Below are 22,480 nucleotides of genomic sequence, written 5' to 3'. Positions count from 1 at the left end.
ACCCAAGGCCTTCTGGGTAAAGCTGCGTTTGGTGGTTATTAGAGTGTGACTGGTTCTCAGTGAAGAAGACGACAAGTAAGTGGAGGAAGAAGAGGAGAGGGAGGGGCAAAGCTGTGATGGGACGCCTGGTGTCTACTGATTGACAGATGAAAGGCCAGAGGGACATGGCGACGAGTGTCAGCTCTCACAACAACGCCTCCACCGATGATTCGATTTCTGACACGTTACTGTGAGCAGCTGTCACCGTGTAGACGGAGGTGGAGGAGGAGGAAGAGGAGGAGGATGCTCAACATCAGGTCGACGAGAGGCGACAGATCGACACCAGAAAACCAGAGGGCTTAACAGAGCTGGATGAATTAATAATACTGAGACACAGATCAGCAGAATAAAGACGGTAAAGTCATATGACCTGTGACCACAAGGGGGGGAGTCAGTCAGCGGTTTCCAGAGTGATGAAAACTAAACTTAAACAAAGCATCAAATGTGACAAAATGAGGATGAGAATCATGAAACATTGACCCATTCACATCCACATTACTACTCTGATCAGTATCTGATTATTATTGATCATAAATCTATGTTTCATTAAATTGAGAATGGGATCTCTCAGGGCACCATCTTAGGCCCCATCATTTATATGTTTGCATTAATGTATTTTCAGATGTCGATCTACATAGCAGGGTTTATGGATTATCCTATTTTTGAAGTGCATGTAAATGCATCACATCTGATTATTACAATTATCTGATTATTAACGGTTATCGGATTATAATCATCATGTCAGTCATTGTGAGTCATTGTTTTCTCCACTGGACTCAGCTGTAAATGAAAAGAATAGAGTCTGATGGTTAAATGTCAGTGTTTCTTCTACACGGGTGAGTCTTATGAAAGTATAACGTTATTATGGGATGTTCTTACCTTTCTTAAGTTGCCGTTTGTTGATCCACGGTTCAGACTAAGACACTTCTGACCTTGTTCATTGGGCTCCAAACAGATCTTTAGTTCAGCTGCTGACAACACAAACCGAACAGAAAACAGAGGTGATTTGTGGTTTTTATTGTGGATGTTTTCTGTCTAAAACCAGAGCTAAGCTAACAGAGCTGAGATAACAAAGATGTAATGTAAACTATCACCTGACGCAGCACCTCAACATTATCAGTGTTATTTTGACCAACTTTCAAAATGAAAAAAAACAAGATTTTAAAAATGAACAAAAATAGTCAATAACACAAACAACAACACAAAAATATAATAAATAACATAAACAAAAAATATGCACAAAATATTTACTAAATATAATAAAAATTCACAAAATGATCAACAAAATGAACAAAAACTATCACACATATTTAAAAAAAAAATCGATGCTAACAGAGCTAAGCTAATAGAGCTAAAATGTAAACTATCAGTTGATAAAGCACGTCAACATTATACAACATAGTGGTATTTTAACCACTGTTCAAATAAGTGTCTTTGAGTTTTAGTTTAATAAAACTGATCCAATCTGTGGACTCATAGGGTTGGTTCCATGGTGGTTCTGGTTCCAAGTGTGTTCTGGTACTGGACTGACTCCTGCTGGTCAGAGTTGGAATAACACTAATAGAAACATGTAAAAGCTCCTGATTCTCATTAGTCCTTGTTTTTCCTTCATTTTTTCTTTTGTTTTGTTACCTCTGCCAAGGAGGTTATGTTTTTGCCAGGGTTTGTTTGTTTGTTTGTCTGTCTGTCTGTTTGTTTGTCTGTCCGTTAGTGTGCAACATAACTCAAAAAGTTATGGACAGATTTGGATGAAATTTTCAGGGTTTGTTGGAAATGGGATGAGGAAGAAATTATAAAATTTTGGTGGTGATCGGGGGGGGGGGGGGGGGGGCACTGATCGTTAGTGTGCAACATAACTCAAAAAGTTATGGACAGATTTGGATGAAATTTTCAGGGTTTGTTGGAAATGGGATAAGGAAGAAATGATTACATTTTGGTGGTGATTGGGGGTGGGGGGCCCACGGGGGGGGCCACTGATCAGCCTTGGCGGAGGTCTGCGCTCTCCGAGTGCTTCTAGTTGTTTTTTTCATCCATTTGTTTTAAGTGCTTGTTGGATGTTTTCGTCTCATTTGCCTGTTGTGTATTTATTCCCCGTGGGATTATCGTTTCTCTGTGATAGTTTTTCATCCATTTCGGTCGAAGTCATTCTTGATGTGTCAACGTACAACAACACTGAATAAAAATACCAGAGGATTCACCAAATGCAGCTCCATTTTCATCTGTATCCTCAGATAAAGCCTGTTGTGTTGTGTTGTTGTGTAGTTGTGCGGTTTGTGTACTGACCCGTCTGCCTACTATCGGTTGTTTCTCCAGTTTCCGTGGGCTTTAAACGTCTGACTCACCTACTGCAGGTGCTGCCGATTACGGAAAACAGGCGTCTGAGGATAAACCGACACAAAGGTTGAGTTTGTTTCTTTTCTGTTCGGGGCTTGTTTGTCGTGAACTGTGAGAGATTAGAGACCTGAGAGTCCTGAGAGGATTAACCCAGTCCACGGGCCTGGGTTTGATCAGAAACAACAGCTTGTAACAGAGGTTTGTCTCTGAAGATAAGACGACTCCGGTAACCAGCCTCAGTCTCAGGTTTGACTCAGAGACATTTGGACGTTTTCAACAAAAGCAGACGCAGATTAGGAGACGGAGACGGTGTTCAGGAATATTTCATATCTGCAAAGTGGAAGCGCTCTGGAAAACCTTGAGAATAAAGTGGAATCAGACGTGGATGTGGTGAAACAGTGTTGAACGGCGAGGATTATTAATAAAAACAGAAGGAGGCTGTAGATATTCAGAGCTGAATATGTACAGAATAATGAATATAAATGGAAATGCCTCTCAGGCATTGGCATGGCCTTGGATCAGGAAAGATTCCCCCGGCAAAACGCTAGCGTCACTTAAAGGCGACCTTGAAACGAAACTTTCTGAGAAACTATTCACATCCTTTAATTGAGGAGGAGTATTAAAACAGAATCAAATGTATATCAGCGCCATATTTTCACCACTTTATCAGAGTGTCAGACAAGGACTGAAGAGCTTTTTAATCAGGTCTTTGTTAAAGGTTTATTTGACAGAGATTGGACTGAAAATGTACAGAAGTCAGAGCCAAGACTAGGCTTTTCATCCGACAGAAAAATAGAAGGTTAAAACCACACATGAAGCTCATTTAGAAACAGAACATACTGATTGGAATCATTCAGGATTCATTATATAAGAAACAAAATCAATCATGTCATGAATCACAACTTTAATGTAATGTTTACAGAATCATCTAAATATGACATAAGATGAAAAACAATCTGGACCTGCAGTCAGCTGACCGCAGGCCCAGGCCTCTGATTGGTCGATCCTCCAGGTGTCGGTTTGATGGAGGAAGAGGTTCAGCGGCGTTGACCCGTGACGGCGGTGGCAGCAACGACTGTCAGTGGGGATTTAACCTTTATTTACTCAGTGGAGTCGAAAACTGAAAAAAATCAACACACGGATCAGACTGAACTGTTCAATGGAGCGAGGAGGAGGAGAAGGAGGAGGAGGAGGAAGAGGAGGAGGAGAAGGAAGAAGAGGAGAAAGAGGAGGAGGAGAAGGAAGAGGAGGAGAAGGAATAGGAGGAGGAGGAGGAAGAGGAGGAGAAGGAAGAGGAGGAGGAGGAGGAGGAGGAAGAGGAGGAGAAGGAGGAAGAGGAGGGGAGAAGGAAGAGGAGGAGGAGGAGAAAGAGGAGGAGAAGAAGGAGGAGGAGGAAGAGGAGGAAGAGGAGAATGAGAATGAGGAGGAGGAGGAGAAGGAGAATGATGAAGAAGAGGAGGAGGAGGAGAAGAGGAGGAGGAGTAGGAGAAGGAGGAGGAGAAGAGGAGGAGGAGAAGGAAGAGGAGGAGGAAGAGGAGGAGGAGAGGAGGAAGAGGAGGAGAAGGAGGAGGAGAAGAGGAGGAGGAGAAGGAAGAAGAGGAGGAAGAGGAGGAGAAGAGGAGGAGGAGGTTTCTTCATCCTGGATGATGTGTCTGTTGAACCAAACTGTGTCTGGTTTTGTTTTCATAATGCATATTCTTTTTTTTTGGTCATAAAACAGTTGTTTGATTTGATCCATTTGTCCAGTTTCCACCAACATTAAAATGAACTTTTATTCCATTAAAATAAAAAACTAGAAAAGTACTTGGAGAGCGCAGACCTCCACCAAGGCAGATCAGTGCCCCCCCCCCCCCCCCCATGTTTGTCTGTTTGTCTGTCCGTGTGCAAAATAACTCAAAAAGTGATGGATGGATTTGGATGAAAACTTCAGGAAATGTTGATACTGGCACAAGGAACAAATGATTAAATTTTGGTGGTGATCGGGGGGGAGGATGCGGGCCCACTGATCTGCCTTGGTGGAGGTCTGCACTCTCTTTTTTAGAAAAGCACTCGTCCCCCCCACCACCACCATCACCACCCCATCCCCCACCCCCGATCAACACCAAAATGTAATCATTTGTTCCTTGAGTCAGTATCAACATTTCCTGAAATTTTCATCCAAATCCGTCTATAACTTTTTGAGTTATCTTACACACAGACAGACAGACCGACAGACAAACCAACGCCGGCAGAAACATAACCTCCTTGGCGGAGGTAAATATCTAGTTTTACAGTTTTCATCTGTGACTCTGTGAGAATCCTCCAGTGACTAAAACCTGACTCATGATTTAGTTGTGAGACTTTGGTCTGGTTCTGGTTCTGGTCTACTTTGTGAAATAGTGGGACAGTAGTTTGGTTAAATGACCCAAATATGAACAAGACGAACCCAGACCTGTTGAGTTCTGACCCAGATCCACTTCCTCCCAGGTCCACCTCAGTTCTGATCCGTTGGTTTGTTGAGTCTGGTTGTTTAACGTATCCATCATGTCCATGGTAACGCCTGTGTGGATTTTCATCGGTTGGATAAACAGGACGGACCGCCCTGGAGGACGTACACATAACATGGTGTCAGCTGACACAAACATGACAACACAACGGCGCCATTCTGTACTCAGCAGGTCCAAAGAGGCGTCCAGTGTGTCCAGTCCATCTGACGCAGTGTCATGAATGAGGTGTAATGAGCAGCGGTGGAGGAGGCTCACACCTGAAAGTGTCCCATATTATTTAAACAGAGGCTGTCTTTGTGTGTCACGGTGTAAAATTGCTTTTTCTTCTCATTTGCTGGGGTCATGTCTCCCATTTATCCTCCACCTGGAGACACGTCCTCTATTACTTACAACGACTGAAGGAGGACACGATGATTACATCTGAACATTCAGTCACAAGTAAATGATCAGAAATGATAAAAGTGAACAGGACGACGTACGACACAGGTAAACAACACCTGAAAGAAGGAGGAGGAGGAGGAAGAGGAGGAGGAGCAGGGGGAAGAGAGGAGGAAGAGGAGGAGGAGAGGAGGAGGAGAAGAGGAGCAGGGAGAAGAGAGGAGGAGGAGAAAGAGAAAAGGAGGAAGAGGAGGAGGAAGAGGAGGCAGAGGAGGAGAAGAGGAAGACGAAGAGGAGGAGGCAGAGGAGGAGGAGGAATAGGAGGAGGAGAGGAGGAAGAGGCGGAGGCAGAGGAGGAGAGGAAGAGGAGGAGGAGGAGAAGAAGAGGAGGAAGAAGAGAAGGAGGCAGAGGAGGAGGAGGGGGGAGGAGAAAGAGGAGGGGTAGGGGAAGAGGAGGAGTAGAAAAGGAGGAAGATGAGGAGGAGGGAGAGGGGGACATTAACATTAGCCACCATTAGCTCATTAGCTAATTACAGTTGATTGATGAAAACATGCATTTGGTTAAAATAACTTCTATCTAAAGTAACACATTAAGTAAAGAATAAAAACAAACAGAAACTTTAATTTTAAAAACTTTAAACTTTAAAAACTTTATTTAATTCAACATAAATGATGTGAAGAAGAGAAATGTTGAGGGTTTAAAGAGAGAAGGAGAACGATAAACCAGGTGAACAGTTCAGGATCCACACATGGAAGGATGGGAATCCATAAGAAGTTAATGATTCTGGTTCCATTATTGAATCTATTATGGATTTTCATTGGATTATGGAGGAACCTATAGAACAAATGGCTTCATTTGCATGAACCCTTTAATGTCAAATATGCACTAATGTTTAACATTTGATCCAAACTAAACTCATGAAAGGGTTTTAAGGGAAGTGTGACATCAGTTTATCATAAAACTAGTTATTCAATAGTATCTGAGTTAAATATGTTTGAAATGTGCTTAAGTTCAGGACTGAAAATGGGTTGTGGAATTATTTTTATTAATTTTCCAACTACCAGAGTCAAATATATAGAAATAATATGACATTTAAATTAGTTCCTGATCAACAAAGGTGGAAATGTTAATAAATGTTCACCTCAACAAAGCACTGTGAAATAACTACAACAGGCGTCAACTATAAAGACAGAAATGTCATGATCCACTCCAGGTTTTCCCTCCAGCCCAACAACCTGCAACTGGCTCCACACCTGGAACTCATCTGCCATGAAGTCACTCAGAAAAGCAGCTGCTCTTCCCCAGAGCATTACCCTCTCTCAGGAGGACTCATCTGCACCCCTGGAGTACTCTCCTTTTTCCCTGGAACCCTCTGTACCCTGTGAGTACTCTCCTGTTTCCCTGGGACTCTCCTGATTTTTGTGAGTTTGGGTCGTGAGGAGACACCAAATGTCTCTTTTGGTTTCGAGGTGTAAAAGTTAATGAATAAAAGTAAACCGAGGATATTCAGTGTGAAAATCACTCAGGGCTTTAATGAAAACAGAGCCTGGTCGTCATGGAGATTATTCATAAACAATAGTAAAGCAGGTTGACACAGTGAAACGACGCTAACATTAAAAGTACTGATAGAACGCAGACAGAGGACGCCTCGCTGTAGGCTCCGCCCTCAGAGACACCGCCCCCTTCGCTAAACAGCCAATCACAGTGTTCCATTTATGCAGTTTAACTGGATGCTGGGGTTAAATGTTTGTACATGTTGGAGGCGTTTAACCCTTTGCATCTGCTGTAAATGTACCTAGTGTTGTCTTTACTGGTCAAAAACAAACAGACTTTAGAGGAAACTGAACCTAAATACAGAAACGACCTGATGATGTCACAGAATCATTAATCAAACAGACGAACAATTCCAAGGAACCGATCTATTGGAAAGTGGTTCAATCCGATCCTTCCCACCTCCATCCACTGACACTGAAAACTATGTCACAGCTACGTTTTACAGTCTTATCATTAATAAAACATCCCTAATTAAACTGAATCACAAACTTCATTATCCATTAAACTCCTGCAAAATCACCGATGTTCTGTTTAACGCTGAATGCAGCACAAATGAATGCACATACTAATGATAATTATCATCATGTATTAGAATTAATTCTGAATAAATGTCAGTGATTATGTTCCTGGATTAAAGTGGAGTTTGTGGATTTCTGCGTCTTCAACCTGAGGCTTGGATGTGAACTCATTTATAATAAATTCAAATACTGTCCTGATCTCTACTCCCTGCCCTTGAATTAGAGCAGTTTTAATGTCTTCTCTCCTGTGTTTTTGTGGAGGTTTTACTTTATCTTGGTGGTGTCAAATGATTAAAAGTTTTAATCAGATTAATCACAGGGTTGCTGTGGATTAATTTCGATTAATCACAATTAAATATCATTCATTTTTAATCTATGTTAATCGTGTTTCATTTTGCATGAGCAAACAGACTCAAGAAAGAAGGGAATATATATGCACTGAACATGTTTATTAAACACCTTCAACAGTTTCAAAAAAACAACTTGAAACAACTGTTCTGTCTTGTTTTTGTTTTTGTCAGCGTGGCCAATGTGCTGTTTAGTGTCTTCCATCTTTACTTAGTACCAGATCAACTGCCCATTTGTTCATGTACGACATTAACTTTACTGGGACAAACTGCTCCAAATGCGTTGGCAGAGACGTTCAGAGTCATTCTGTGCTGCAGATGGTTTAATTGCATTAAAATTTTTAATCAGATTAATCATGATGATGGATTAATCCACATTAACGCATTTATTTTGACAGCCCTAGTTTATTACAAGAAACTGTGGCTCTGGGAATGAAACTGATTACCAAATGAAGGATTCAGGGTTCGACATCCATGGTTTTATGAGAACATCATCCTGCAAACCTAACTGATGGTGTGTGGAAACATCAGCCTTCGTCGTTGGTTTTAATGGTGGATTTGCCACACACACACACACACACACTGTATTATTATTCAGTGGGAACTATAGACCTGCATGGACTGAATATATTTGAACACAGCCAGTGAAACACACAAAGTTGTCAAACATAGGCCTAGACCTCTACTGTATCCTGTTGTTTCTCATTTTAAATGAAATGGAATTCAATGCCATAACTGAGTCCAACCTTATTAAAGCCATCTCTTTGCTTTGGTTCATAAACTGGTCACATTAGTGAGGTTAAACTGTATTCACTTTATTGGTATATGATAATAAAAAAAATATAGCTTCATGTGATTTGAACCATTTATAATGTTAATTTTGTTTTGCTTCACCCCCTTCAACCCCCACCAGAGCTCTAACCCCCACCCCCACCCCCACCCCACCACCACCACTTCCATTTTTTTCTGGATCCGCCACTGTCTTCTAACTTCCATTGTCTGGTTTCTGGATCTTCTGTGGAAACATCCTGACTCCAGTTTCTGGTGTCATGTCCTGGTTTGTTTGGGTTTAACTAGTGTCTCCAGTCTCTAAAACCTCCTGAAGTTTTACACTTAAATCCTGAAGGTGCAGACGTTCCACAAGCCTGTATTTCTGTGATTTAAACTCTGAAATTCTGCCTCCTCTCAGACCGACCGGGTCCTTGGTTCAACCTGTAAAAGTCATACGAGGTCACCTAAAGATCATCATTTCCATTTCGTAAAGGGAATATGCTCCATCTTGTTTCGTTTTCACTAATGATGCTGAAACTCGGGCGGCCCTCTCCTCTCTAATCACATCATCACCCTGGATTTTCATTGATTTTTTGGACAATAAGTGGGATGAGAAGGTCATTTATCATCAGGCAGTCTAGGTAATGCCATCAGCGGCTGGATCCGGGTTTTAATCACCCAATACTGAAAAGGTAGAGAACGGGTAGGTCCTGGTCCAGAATAAGGTCGGTTAAAGTCCGGTCAGGGACTGTGATAGATCTACAACAGAAAACCTGCAGAACCAGCAGCTCTTTAGACTCTGAATAAAAGCTGGTATTCACATCTCTTTTGGACTGTGGGGCCTTGGAGGAGGTAGTCTACAAGGAGTCCTTCTAGACTAGTTTCTGTTTCTTTTCTATAAGTATCTGATGTTGCACAAGGTGAAACCAGAGACACTTGGACAAAAGCAGCCAGTGCATTTAGACGTGAAATAACTATTAGAAAAAGAAGACGAGAAGATACAGGACTGGAGTGGGAATGAATAGAGGATGAATACAGACCGGTGTACAATAAAATCAGAGCAGCTGAGACCTCATACATTCACACTCTGTATTTTATTTAAAGATTGAACCACATCCTAACTGTCCTTCAGTCTGTTTGTCTGTCCACCAGAAGAAAAAAAGGCTAAAAACAGACGATGTTCAAGGTGAAAATGAGTCTGAAACGTGGGTAAATAAACAGTGAAACACAGCGACAATAGTAATGAACAGTTTAAAGACCTGAACCAGTTAGTTTCACCATCACTTTTGGATCAGACTGTGTCCTGTCGTCATCATCTATATGGAAATCTATTAAAGGTCCCGTATTATGTAAATCTCACTTTGTGAAAGTTTTCTTACAGTAGTGTGTGTTGCAGTAGCCTCATTATGAGGTTCGAATTTGAAAACTGTCTGTTTCCTCCCTGCCTTGCTACACCACATTTTGTGAAAATGCCTGCTCAAATGGCCGAGTTTGAGTTGGGTCCGCTTATGACGACATAAACGGATTTAACTCCTCCCCCTGACTGTGCCCCCACCCTGGCAAAGCGAGCCCCGCCCTGGTAAAGTACCTCTTGGACAACAAACATGGCGAAGGCGAGACACGCAAGTTGTGGTGTTGTTGGCTGCACACACCAACACGATAGTTTATTTTTGCTCCCCACTTCCGAGCCTCTCCGTAAAAAGTGGCTGGATTATATCTTTGATGGTCATGTACCAAACAACATTCCCAAACGCTTGTATGTGTGTGCCCGGCATTTCACGGACGAGTGTTTTTCGAACATAGGCCCATACAGCTCCGGCTTAGCACAAAGACTCCGAATCAAGAAGGACGCAGTACCAACGCTTCGTGACCCAAGTACAAGGGTGGAAGATGTAAGTTCTTATCATTTTTTTGTATTTTTACTGCATAACCCTACATTACGGATAAGCTGGTGGGTGTTGATGTGTACGTCTAACGTTAGCATGGCAGCTAACATAGCTCGGTTACTGCTGCTAACGTTTGCGTCCCCGTTAACATGCAAGAGCTGATAATATCGAGAGACATTCAACAGAACTACTTTGAACACGGGCCTTTTGTGGTTGGCATCAGTATAGTTAGCATCAAGCTTGTTAGTAGCTGCCTGCATTAGTGGCGGCAGGCGTCTTTCCGTGTCAGGTCCACGAACCCGACACAACACCGCCGTTTTCCGTCGGGGCTCAATCACGCTTCAAGGCAAAGAAAGCCAGTGTTTGGAAAGACGTTCTGTCTGAGACATGTGTATTGTAGACGAGAGAGCCATGGCTTCACACTCAACATTAGCGCGTAGTACCGCTAGCGGAAGCCGCGTCCTCTCCCAGAGAGGGGAGGGGGAGTGGGCGTGGACAGATGCGTTCATTTGCATACCCGGAAGCAGGCCCAGAAACAGCCTGTTCTGAGGAGGGCTGGTGAGAGTGACTTTTTCGACCGCTGAAACTCCGAAAAAAGGATGATTTTGGGGCGAACAAATTTAAATACTATGTTTTTGGGCTTCTGAGACCTATATGACGTGACTGAAAAATAGCATAATACGGGACCTTTAAATCACCTCCGTTTTCCCCCCTTTTTTTGCATGTTATTAAGGATACGTTTTACATGTACTTTAGAAAACAGATATTCCCCCCCTCCATTTTTCAAAAAAACCTTATGCACACATGACTATTTTCAGAAAAATCCTGGTTTCCATGGCCCCGTATGTCTACACTGTTAAGAGCCTGTAGATGGCAGTGCAGTGAGACCATCGAGTACAATTAACCAATCAGAATCCTGAGAAGAATCACAGCAAAATGATACTTCTGTTATGAACCAATAGTCGCACATATGATGCAAATGTACTGTAATTTCTGGTCTATAAGCTGCTACTTTTTTCCATACACTGTGAACCCGCGGCTCTAAAATGATGCGGCTAATTATGTTTTCTAACGATCGATCCCGCTGACGAAGAAGGAAATAGAGCTGGTGCGCGTAAGCTTGGCATCAATGAAGCAATGGTGAGATGTTCAAGACGGGGTGAGTGCGGCTTATAGTCCGGAAAGTACAGTATTTCCATTGAAAACTGTGATGTCCGTCCCAGATCTCTGTTTTCCTCTGTTTACACACAAACACCAAAACAGAGATCTGCCAGTTTCTCCAATTTGCCCGGAGTTTTTAGAAACTATAGTTTTTAGTGGGCGTGGCCACCATTGTTGTGTAAACAATAGGCACAAATGCAGAGAAAAATCTGTTTGGACAAATACTGGGTACGTGTCAACGCAGCCTCAGACAATGAATAAAAAAGCATCCAGGAGAATAACACAGATTTACATGTAATACAATACTGTCCCCTATGAGCACAAACACATGCCAATAAATAAATAAAAAAAAAACATTCAAATTAGTCAATAAAAATAGGAAGTGGTTAATGCGGAGACTTCCACAATGACAATAACAAAAAAAACAAACAAAAAAACGTAATTAAACACTGATTAACACGTTACTCGTTGCTAAAATAAATTCCAAGGCGTATGTTCTAAAGACCGTTCTGAGCAGCAGGTCAGTGAAGAATGAAGTAGAATAAAGTTTCATTATGTAAATGTTCTGAGTTCCTTTAACATCTGATAACTTCCACCTTTTTGTAAATTCTGTCTCTGTTATTATCCCGAGGCCTTCTGGGTAAACGGGTTTTTATCTGGACCAAGGCCGGCTTTAATGACGGCTCTGTGTCCACTTAACGAGTAAACAACAGGAGCCGTAACCTTCATTCTGCCGCTGCATCACTTCATAATGAACCATTCATCAGCGCTAATTCACACGGCTAATCTGAGCCCAGAGGAAATGAATGAGCAGGTTAAAGTCTGGAGCAATAACCGATGGAAGAAAGAGCGGACCTGTCAGCTGACGACTAAATGAAGGAGAAGAAACCGCATCCAGACACAATGAGCGGATGAGCTGTGGATACTGGTTGCCATGGAAACGGTGGGTTTCACCTCCAACCTTTCAGATTTAATGAGATTTTATTTTCTGGATGTGACAAAACAGGAATAAAAACACATGTAACAGCAGTAACGGAGTATCTCCTCATCCCTGAAGGTGTCCTGAAGGTCATCCCCAACAGGTGTGACTGCGGCGGAAAGGCCTCAGAGTGAATGCCCGGTGTAAAAATTAGCTGCTGTTAGCTCATTAGCTAACAGTTGGTGTTAGCTTGTGTTACTGTTGACTGTTGTTAGCTGCTGTTATCTCTGTGGCTAATGTTAGCCACTGCTAATAGGTTGTTTGCTAAAGTGGAAGCTCCATTAGATGTAAAGCCGTCAGAATAAAAGCCTTGTTGGAAAGTGAACAGTTTTTATCAACTGAAACATTAGAAGCTTTTAATTTGAAAGAGTTCCAGGAAGTGTTGAGTGTATTTTAGATCAAAATGAGGCTGTGAATATGTCGACCTCTGAGAATATACTGGATCATAAAGACCTGGTTCCGTGTCCTTTTGGGGACCAGTGTCCCGGTCAAACTGCCTCTGATTGGCCGGTCATCTTCCTGGAGGCGTTGACCTGTCCATCATGTGTCTCCATAGATCAGATAAGTGAAATAAAGCAGCCGTCAGTCATTCTCCATCCTGATGAGGCGTTTTGTGTCGACGCTGTTGTTTCAGAGTCAGATAAGAGCCAAGTGAAGGACGACGACAGCGATCCAATCTGCGCTGGCTTTAATTAAAAAAGTCCATCAGATCATTAACGGCTGAAAGTGATGGAGCGCAGAGTTTAATCAGGCCTATGTTTCAGAGCCAGTCAGAAACACTCATAAATCAACGCTTCGCATCGCGTTGTTTTCTGTACGATCAAAGCTGTTTATGAAAACCGTCTGTCAGCTGTTCATCATCACCACGGAGACGCGATTAAGGCGGGAGGACGAGGACCAGCCGGAGAACCAAGACTACAACATGTTCATCTGAGAATCCTGAAGAACCCGTCAACACTTTAAAGACTCAAAATGTTCTGGAGATGAATGAAATGGAACAATAAAACGACAAGAACCTGTTAGTAAAATGCTGAATAAATCAAAAAAAGAAAAACAAGGATCTAGAAATAGACGGAAGGAAATTGATGTGGTGTTATAGTGCCCCCTACAATTTTACTTTTACAAAAACTGCATCACTTCAGACATACGAACAGCGATTTGGTTCAAATTTGAATCGATTGTCATGTTATGTCAAGGCTGTGGGACAATGTCCATCCGAAGCCTGACAGCACATGTCCTCCGTTCACAGGGGTGGGGGGTGGCACCCACCAACATCTTTTGTTCCTATCACATTGTTTGTTTTTCAGACTTATGCCAGAATGTATCCATTTTCTTATTACAATTTGTCAATATTTCTAGCTTTATTTTCCGTATTTTTGTTGACCAAAAATCTTCTGTCCTCAGTAAAATGGAATGTCTGTTTGGTTAAAGGCTTCAATGTCCCATAATAATTTAATCATAAATAAGTGCTAATTCATCTGCCATGATTCATGGTAAAAAATAAATACAGGTACAGTTATTGTCCACATGTAGGCTTTAGAAGGGGAGTTTGACTACTGTAAGTTTGTGGGACTGATAAGTGCATTACCAGTGACTGTAAGTCTAAGTGCGTGAAATTGAATTAACATATAGGTTTTGTAGATGTCTGTGAGAGAATACCATGACAGCACCCCCTTGAAAAGTGGAAATACATCACGCCAATGGGACCTCGTCCCACGTAAAGTTTGTCGTAGAGCCACGAAAATCAGTACACAGCGTTAGGAGACAAACAAAAAATATTATTATGGCCACGCCCCTAAACAACCCGTAATTCAGCCATGTTGGATTGAAAATTCCAAAATGCTGAGTCAGTGTTTTTGCTGACGCTGTAAATTAACTATCTCCTCCTTGAGCGTTTGGCTAAATGAGCTCAAAATTGGTGAACATTATGTAGAGACATGGGCCATCAAAACATAGCCAATTTTTTGGGATAGGTATTACCATTTTTTTTGCGATGAGGTTGCAAAATTTGTGAAGTTTTTCACAAATTTACCATTACATAAATTGCTTCAGTTCGGACATACGAACACCAGTTTGGCTCAAATTTGACTCAGACGTCTAGCTCCCAGACCTACACCCATTAATTAGAAATATGTGAAATTTGGCACTATAGCGCCCCCTACGAATTTAATTTTACTAAAATTGTTCCAGTTTGAACATACAATCACCTATTCGGCTCACATTTAAATCAGATGTCAATCTCCCAGGCCTACACCTATTCATCATAAGACATTAAAATTTGATGCTAGAGCGCCACCTGTTTAATGATGGACATACTTGTACTGGACATGCACGTGGCGAAGGTGTTTCAATGCCGCTTGCGGCTTTAATTTGTTTTTCCTGCTGTGTTCGATCTATTCTCAGGTGAATATTTTTAGTTTGGTGTCATTTATTTGTTTCATAAAGGTTACATGTGATGTTAAGTCTCTGTATTTAATATTAGTGTGTTTTCCATCAGATTTATCCATTTTGTTCATAATTTGTGTTTTGGGTTTTTTTGTATCTTTGTGTTGGTCTTAGTGTCTGTTTTCATGTTAATGAGACGGAAATTTCACCTTTAAAGCTGATTTTTCACATTGCTTCCTCTGTGTTTGTCAGGTTTTTCATGGGATTTGTCTATTTTCATATTTTTGTGGACTTCATAACATTTTTATGGTCCCGTTTACATCTAAAACCATCTGAACTGTTGGTGTTTTGTCGTAAATGTAACTGGACTGGTTCATCCCTTGGTTTATTCTCCTGGTTTTTGTTTGTAAATGTGAAGCCGATAGTTTTCATGCTGATATTTTCCCTCCTCGTGTCGACGGCCAAATGCTCCCAGTGTTTAATGAATAAATTTCAATGTAGATGTGAAATCCAACAAAGCTTTTTGCATCTGAAAACAACTGTCAGTTAAAGCACAGGCTGGTGTTTTATCTCAGATGTCATTGGATGAGTTTATGAGGTTTTACTGAAGCAGCTGCTTCAGATTCTCAGGGAATTAAAGATGAAACATGTGACGGTTTTACCCATTTAACAGAGTCTGGATCTGTTTACAGACATTAAGGCTGATTATTAAACAGTTTCTTGAATTCACTAAAGACAAAACAAATTAAAGCCATTCAGACACGAGGATGATAAATTCAAAGCCTTACATGTCATGACTTTAACTGTTTCATGGGTTTATTAATCAATAGTTTGACGTCTGAGAATCATCTTTATTATTTATGGAAGCGACACATGAAAGAACTGAAGAATAAATGGTGAATTCAGATTATTTTCCTCCTAATCAGCACCGCTGTATAATTATGTGCAATAACCTTCTGTTCTGCAATAACTATGTAACATTTATTCAATATTTATCAAAATATAATATGCACTATTTTTATATAGACCTGGTTCATAGATATACATACTGGTTTTATAGGCATTTCATTTCAGTTTCATATCGGTAATAAATACTGTTAATATTGTTCATAGATACTGTCACATATTGTTAATACTGTAAATTTGTGTCTATTTATATTTTGTTCATTTTTATTTTTTATTCTACTTAGATCTATTGTTATGTTACTTTGTAAAATTGTAAAATTTATATTCTATCTTTTTCTTTATCTAATCTTTAGTTTTTGTAATTTTATATTCACTCTGTTTTAATGGCAGCAGAACGTGGACTAACCGGAACTTTAAATGTGATGATTGACCTCCATTTATTTATAGATTTAAAATATTTTACAACATTTCAGCCTGTGATGAAACATCTTTAAAAAAACTCCAAAAAAAGAGACATTTTAACAATTTACATGATAATTTTATTATGTCTAATTTATTTAATCAATTCACCCACATATTGATGTTGTAAATCATCAGTTGATTGAACTGATGTTTAATATTTACTACATTGACTTAAATTATGAAGCAGAACTTAACGTTCTCTTTTTAATTTAATTATAAAAGTGAAACCGTCATCTGTTCAGTTTGTGATCAGTTCATTAGAATCATCTGTTCTGTTTCTAATTATTTATGGAACATCTGCTCTGATAATCAGCTGATCAGATAAACAACAACAACAACGAGGCTGAAGGTCAAACTGAAGCTGAAGTTGACTTGATTTCCTGCTGGACGTTGTGGTTTTCTCTGCATCCTCGTTCTGGGGTGATTTTCAGTTGGTTAGTTTTGTGTCATAAATCCACCATGTGTTTGTTCTCGTCACATCTGGAACGTTCAGTGATGTCGAGTTGTTTCCAGATGTTTGTGTTTGTGACACATCTGTCCTTAAAACTTCCCTGAGGCGTAAATCTGTTAAAACTGTAGAGTTTATCTGGAGATGGAGACAGATCCGGATGAAGACCAGGACCAGGTCTAGGACCAGGACCAGGATCAGACCAGGTCCAGGACTGGGACCAGAACACGTCCATGATCAAACCAGGTTCAAGACTAGATCAGGTGCAGTACCAGGCCAGGTCCAGGACCAGACCATGTGATGGTTTATCTGTGAACAGGATCTGGGTTTGGGATCAGAACACAACATCTGGACTGGACCAGGACAGGTTTGGATCTGGTTCCTGTTGGACTAACTGGTCCAGGCTGAGTTGAACCCAGTTCTGTTTACACTGGTATAGTTTTAGTGCTTTTATTGGCTGATATTGTTTGTTTTCTAGTCAGGTTTGTATGATTGATGGACAGGTCTGTGGTTGTTCATCTGTTCATGTTCAGCTGTGACAGATTCTGATGGTTTTGTTGTAAATGTGAGGCCGTTAAACCAGGTCTTAGTGGTGTTTTCCTGTCCTCGGTCTGAAGGAGGTCCCTGGTGGATGTGGGTTTAATGCTTTACCTTTCAGAGCTTTCAACTGTGCACGTTCCAGCCACAGAAACTTTATCCTGACGGAACCACAAAGATTATCCATGATTGTTGAAATAGATTCCAATGAAAATTCACTCCAGGTATAATTTAAACTCAACTGCTTTTTCCAACACTTCATTTACATAAAACATAAAATCAGATTTCAACTGGTCCAACGTCCAGGTTCCTTCCTGGTGACGTTCTAAGGATGTGGACCCTCAGGGCTGGTTAACTACCCACAATCCTCTCCACTAGTCATTTAAAACCAGAAATAAATCCTCAAAGAAGAATAAATATGTGATTGTTTAATCATATAAAATGGATTAAATCTAATTATCAGGTTTAAAAAAGATGAGATTGGTTTATTTTTATTAAATAGAAAAATTCATACACAAACACAGAAATACTGAAGAAATTAGGCAGAGAATAAATGAACTCCTAATAAAGACAGAAATGTAATGACAATGTTTAACCACAGAAGAAAATATCTGTTCCAGACATTCAAAAATATAAAATAAAATGTTTTAGTTCAGAAAAAAATAACATTAAACATAAATCTACAAGATCTCTGCTGCATCTGTCAGTATAAAGACATAATAATAATAATGATGATGATAATAACAATAGTATTAATAATAATAATGATAATAGTAGTTTTAGTTGTGTAGATTGTGGTTCCGTGTGGTCCAGGTTCTCCTATAAATCAGAACAGACTGAAGGTTTTACATGAGAACCTTTTAGATTTATCGGTGAATAAAAGTGAGTGGAATGTAATTAATGGAACAGTTGGAGCAGATCATTAAACATTAACGTCAAAGACACGTTCATGATTCATGGGTTCCTCATGGTGGGGCTTCGGTCTGCTCCTAGGTCTGGGGTTTTCCTGGTTCTTTGGTGTGGGTTCCTGCTGTACATCTATGGTTTATAGGTCTGTGTTTCTTCTTGGTTCTATAGGTGAAGGGCCTTTATTTCCTCCTGTAAATCCCTGTGCATGTCTGTGCTTCCTGTTCATCCTGGTTTTTCCTGGTCACCATTCCACCGGTTCCACTGGTTCCACCTCACTGACCCCCTGCCGTCTGAACATGTGCTTCACCTTCTGCCTCCATGAACCTAATGCTCCATTTGAGCTGCTGAGGTGAGTCCAATTCAGTTCAACACGACGCCATCCCTCTGCTGACTTCCAACTACACAAACAACAACTACACAAACACAACAACTACACAAACACGACTCATTAGACCAGAGTACATGATGCCCTTTACACTGATCGCCACTGCTCTGTGGATTTATCACAAGTACACAACGTACAGGTTAAGCCAGTATTTCCACATAGAACGATTCATTCTATTAATGCTCTGTGGTTTATTGTGTCTTTAAATTAGTTTTTTTTTATCTTTAGGACCAAACGTTGATGCTGGATTTTAAAAGGCTGATATTAGAGATAATTTACAATGGAAAGCAGGTGATATTCCACTGTATTGCTCTTAAATATTCACTTCAGATGATTGGAACTTAATCGGAAGAAGAAAAATATTCAGTTTTTTCAGGTATTTTAATGTTCATTCACAGTGACAAAACTGTCTGGATTTTATCCACAAGAAGATCAAATTCACACCTTAAAACATCAGATATTTACAAAATCTCCAGTGCACAAAATGGTAGCAACTTAAATAAAATCTGAAAATAAAACTCAGTTCAGAGAAGAAACAAAGACTGAACAGACATGATAGAAGCTTTTCCTCCAAATGTCTGCCATTTAGTATAAGCAAATATGCTAGAATTGACAAGAAAATACATTTTATCATGAAGCAACGTGTCCTGCACATTCATCGAACTACAACATAAAGAGAAAAAATGTAAAACATTAATAAAACATAATGTGCTGCGCACCTTTAATCCCCCTCGGCCAAATATAGTATAAGATTCTGTTGAAAGTTACTGCCCTATAATTGAGATTAGATTGTCTTTGTGTAAAACTAATTACATATTAATATTTGAAAGTACTCTGATATTATAACTGCACAAGGCCATTTGACCTTCAAAAAGTAGGTCAAGGTCACCTATTTCAATATTCTTCTGCTCCACAACAAAATGCATCCACAGTATAAATTTGGTGCAGATATGTCCATGCACTCTTCAGATAATGCCATTATGTCGTTGAAAGGACAGACAGACGGACAGACGAGAAAACAATTACAATACCCCTTTCAGCCAGAAGTTGGCCGAGGGGTAAAAACTACCCAGAATGCTTAGAATCCTGAAGTATCTGAAGTGCCTTATATGTCTTTGGTTTGATGAGTTCATAAGTTTGCCACGTATATCTGTCCTGAGTTAAAGAGTTCAGTTCAGGAATGTTGGGGGTTGCCAATAGCTGTGAAGAACCGATATCCTTTAAGAGATACCAGATGTTTAGGCATGTAAACAACAGACATGTATAAGGGTATGTCATGTATAGAGGGGGACTTCATATTGGCTGATAGTTCACCAGGCAGACCATGGTGCCTGTATGATGACGGACTTTTTTGAATAAAATCTTTTTTTGTAAACTTAAGACGGCGTCAGCGAAGCCTTCTTCATCATCTCTCTTCTGATAAACGTCAATCCCATTTACATCTGGTTTTCACTCTAACTCTGTACTTTAACATCAAATAGAACTAAAATACTTTTATTTTGCTCCATGATTTATTATAATTCAACAATGTATTAGTTCAAATCTACATTTTGTTGGTGTCCTAGGTTTTAGTTCAGTCCTGTTACCTGAACACCCCCCTGAAGAAAAACTATGGTATGATCCATAATCACCTGTTCAGGAGCTGAAGGCCACGGGGAGGACAGTGAGTTTTTGTTTCCTGTGTTTTCTGTATTCCTTGGCTGTGACCTTCTGTACATGATCACTCATAATGTACAGTCCTGTTAACAGAATACATTTTTCAGTTCATTAGTTTATTATAACGGCACATTTTTTATAAATCACTGAAATGTTCTCAGTGTTCACATAGTGTTAGTGTGGATGCCATGTGGTTATATTTCATGTATTTAGGCAAGGCAAGGCAGGTTTATTTATATAGCACATTTCATGTACAAGACAATTCAAAGTGCTTTACATAAAACATAAAAGCATTACAGCAGGGGGTAGGGGAAGCAATAAAAAGTACTGGCAAAAAACAAACAAACACAGATGAAACAGATAAAAAATCACTTTTATGCTGAAAAACTCACTCATGTTACTCTTTCCATTAGTAACAGGGGTGAGAATCTTCATATAGTTAATTGTTTTACATGAATGAACATTATTTTCTCTTGTACCGTTCACCTGATATTTAATTTTTACAGGTGAAAGTACATATATTAACATTAAGGATTTTTTTTTTTTTGGATGTTTTGTGAATATGATGATCCAACACTATCGCAAATAGAATTAATAATTGCGAAATACTGAATTATATCAGTCACTTTCTGTATTTCTTTACTGTTAATATTGGACCTGCTGTTAATGACACCAGTTATAGTAACAGGACTAACATCGATTCTTCTGTGTTGAAACACTAATGAAGATGCAGGCAATGGAGCATTAGACACCCAAGAGTTAACTACATATGTCATTAGATTCAATGTTGGAAAAAGATAAGTAATGAAGTTTATTTTGGAAAAACAAACAGCATCCTTTCAGTGAAGACACTAATTTACAAAAAAAAATTACCAAGTCTTTGACAGTCATAGACCTCATTTACACAAACCACAAAAGTCACATTTCTGTCAAATCTGTGTTTTATTTAAGGTTTAAACACTGCTGATTTCTGTTGGTTTTAGCTTTTTTTTATGTATCATTGTCTGTTCTGATGAAACAGGTGGATGGATCATGTTCAGTGTTTGTTTAATGTAGTGAAACCAAACAGAAATGTGAGGAAAGTGGTATTCAGCTCTGTGTCTCTAATCCCCCCCCCCCCCCCCTCGGTTCAGTCTGCCTCAGTATTCATTACCTGCTGATGGTGATTATACAGTCTGGTCCAGGTCCCTGGGGGGTTTGTTGGGTCTCAGGGCAGCGACACGTCCTCTGTGGGGATCCAAACCCCCTCCCAAAAGCCCCCGCGGACCAGGTCTGACCCCATGGTGAGACCTGGTCATCATCTCTGTGGTGGGAGAGCATCATGGGACGAGGAGGAGGGATGGAGTGGTTTTATTTCTGCTCCACTCTTCAATCTTCTCTGGGTGAGTTTACTGTGAAACTAAACTGAACATCTGAGGGTCAAACACAGACGAGGGGGCGCTGAACCTGAACGCACCGCAGTGGGACATCTGGACCTCAGAGGAATTAGAAACTGAACAAGAGAGGAATGGAAAGTAGACCGGAGACGAATAACAGTGGTGTGTGATACTGCATATTTTGGTATCAGTCCAATACCTAGTAAATACAGGGCCAGTATCGCCGATATTGCTATGTTTCAATAATTAAGGTAGATGCATAATCAAACTGCTAAATCTCAATTAATTTTCATGACCGTTAAGTGTTTTGTGATGTTTCCTTTTTTATTATTAAAGAGTTAAAACACAGGACAGAATTAAGGCAAAGTTTATAAGTAAATAAAAAATACTTTATCATCAAAATAAGTTTTTTTTTTCAGAAACAACAGAACAGTAACAAAACAAATTTTCCCCATACATTGTCATATCTGGAATTTTTTTCTTAAATTAACAAAGTGCACAAAATGATCACCAGAAAATAAATTAAAAGAAATGATTTTTTTTTGAGGTAGTGTTCAGAAACTGCAAAAATGAAATCAAAATTATCTGTACGTTATAGCCTTTTTTTTTTACAAATTATTCAGCTTGCCGTCGTCTCATTTTCGGCCTGAAAATCTAACCCCATGGCGCTGCTCTTCCATGCCATTCTTCTGCTCCATGTCTCAGTCTGTGCATGTGTTGTGTGTGTGCTGGTGGGCGGGCACACCTGAGCCAGTGGTTTGTTTGCTTTGCGCTGCTGAGTCACATGACGGCACAACGTCGAAACACAAGAGGGGGGAGAAGAAGCAAAGTGTTCCTGCTCCGCACTAAGACAGAAGTGGCGAGTCCGGCGACCTGGCTATTGCCTCTTTGACAAAACCACAGCAATGCGTACAAGAGAAAAACTGAAACTAAAGTATCAATTTCACCACGCTAGTATCAAT

This window comes from Sphaeramia orbicularis, chromosome 21 (assembly GCF_902148855.1).
Source record: "Sphaeramia orbicularis chromosome 21, fSphaOr1.1, whole genome shotgun sequence".
NCBI classification, from domain to species: Eukaryota; Metazoa; Chordata; class Actinopteri; order Kurtiformes; family Apogonidae; genus Sphaeramia; species Sphaeramia orbicularis.
Note: the sequence above shows the minus strand (reverse complement) of the source record.